At 40.1% G+C, this 2215-nt stretch overlaps 2 non-coding genes across 2 annotated transcripts; both read left to right on the forward strand.

Annotated features, from left to right (window-relative positions):
• The first annotated feature begins 347 nt into the window (after positions 1-347).
• On the forward strand, positions 348-419 carry trnap-ugg. The gene has a single exon. It is a non-coding gene; the product is annotated as a tRNA-Pro (tRNA).
• A 595-nt stretch (positions 420-1014) lies between these two features.
• trnap-agg lies at positions 1015-1086 on the forward strand. The gene has a single exon. It is a non-coding gene; the product is annotated as a tRNA-Pro (tRNA).
• The last annotated feature ends 1129 nt before the right edge of the window (positions 1087-2215 follow it).

Raw genomic sequence — 2215 nt, forward strand, 5'->3', positions numbered from 1 at the left:
TGTCTCTCTTGTCGTGATGTGTCTTTTGTCCTATATTTTATTTCTTAATTTAAAAAAAATATTTAAAAAATATATGTATATTTTTTAATCCCAGCCCACGTCCCCACAGAAGGCCTTTTGCCTTTTGGTAGGCCATCATTGTAAATAAGAATTTGTTATTAACTGACTTGCCTAGTTAATTAAAGGTTAAATAAAATAAATACATAAAACCATGATTACCATTTAAGGTCAGTGAAGTCACAGTTCCACTGAGGACATTTCCTCAGATTTCACACATTCTTGACGTCAGTGACAGGGGTGGAAGGGAGTAGAGTTTAAAATCTATGTTGTACTGATTTTTTCTACATGGCTCGTTGGTCTAGGGGTATGATTCTCGCTTTGGGTGCGAGAGGTCCCGGGTTCAAATCCCGGACGAGCCCACTTTTTGAGGAAATAAATTGCCTTTATTCAGTTTGTGAACATGTCGAGCCAATGAAAACGGGGAGAAGTTTAAATATGATGTGGCATTTTTTCAGTCCGGTTTGTTGGTGGCTAAGGACTGTGTCCAGGCACTCCACGTTGCGTCGTGCTAAGAACAGCCCTTAGCCGTAGTATATTGGCCAAATACCACACCTCCTCGGGCATGATTGCTTAACTATAGTATTATAAGGACTGTCAACAATAGGCAAGGCTACTTTATAAATTCTCTTATCTGTCAACCGCTGTGAAAATTCGATGTTTTTTTTTACCTGTAACACTATAGTCATGCATAGTCCTCAATTTCCACAATACAAACGATAACAGGCAAGTCTACAGTTATTCATAAACATGTCAGTCACAAAGGTTTTGTTTGCAATTCTGACAATGTAAGTAAAAACTTCCAAAACAGTGTTTGTGACTACCACCAGAGGGCAGTCTAACAGTAGAATTGTACTCAGAAAAAATTTGCCACATCACACACTGGAAATTGACACACAGGCCTATGAGGAGGAGAAAAGGACGAAACTTTAACTGTAGGACAAGAATTTCGTTGGTGGCTCGTTGGTCTAGGGGTATGATTCTCGCTTAGGGTGCGAGAGGTCCCGGGTTCAAATCCCGGACGAGCCCAACTTTTGGTGGAAAAGGTTGCTTATATTTAGGGTTAATGTGGTTATTTTAGTAATTGAAAAGTCACGGATAAAGTGGTGAGAAATATTGTAACAATAGGAAAATGGTAGCCTGTAAAGAAATAAACTACAACTACACTACACTATATTCAAGTTGTAAAATAATTAGTATTCGACTTTCTATTTATAGTATTTTATGAATAGATAAGACAGCATTAGAAGAAAGGATAATTAGCTAAATACTAAATATATGGAAGTGGAACACAACATGGTAGGGATAAAAACACAGCAAACAGAGGACATAGAAGGCACAGTATGTGGGTATGTGCGGGTGTATGGTGATGTAAGGTGGGGTGTGTGTTTTTGTGTTTGGAAAAAGTGTGGAGTTAAGTGAGTGAAAAAGGAAAATGGTTGCAAATCCCAGAGCCCATGAGTGTCTGTGAGCAGGGGTTTTGAGAGTGAGCTTTCAATTTTGTGTTGGGGTTTTGAGAGAGAGCTTTCAATTTTGTGTTAGGGTTTTGAGAGAGAGCTTTCAATTTTGCGTTGGGGTTTTGAGAGAGAGCTTTCAATTTTGTGATATGGGATATTAATTTTACACCCCACCTGAGCGACCCATACACTAAGGAGAAGGCTTTATCTGTTTTCTGGGCCTACTGTAAGTAGCCTATACACAGCCAAAACAGAGAGATAAATGTGGTCAGAGAGCCACTAAAGCAGAATCGTCTCCACAAGATACTGAGCCTGCCTGGCAGGGTTGGTCCTACAAAGCCAAAGCCCCCTGATGGGTGAGCACAATATACAAGGAATTTCTCAATGCTGCTAATGAGAACCTTGACGACCTTGTACCTAGCCCACCCGAGCAACTGCCTGTTCACCCCGCTATCATCCAAAAGGTGAGGTCAGTACAGGTGCATCAAAGCAGGGACCGAGAGACTGACAAACAGCTTATATCACAAGGCCATCAGACTGTTAAACAGCCACCACTAACATTGAGTGGCTGCTGCCAACATACAGACTCAACTCCAGCCACTTTAATATTGGAAAAATGTATGTAAAAAATGTATCACCAGCCACTTTAAACAATGCCACTTTATATGTTTACATACCCTACATTACTCATCTCATATGTA

The sequence above is a fragment of the Oncorhynchus tshawytscha genome, linkage group LG06 (genome assembly GCF_018296145.1).
Source record: "Oncorhynchus tshawytscha isolate Ot180627B linkage group LG06, Otsh_v2.0, whole genome shotgun sequence".
In the NCBI taxonomy this organism is placed as follows: domain Eukaryota; kingdom Metazoa; phylum Chordata; class Actinopteri; order Salmoniformes; family Salmonidae; genus Oncorhynchus; species Oncorhynchus tshawytscha.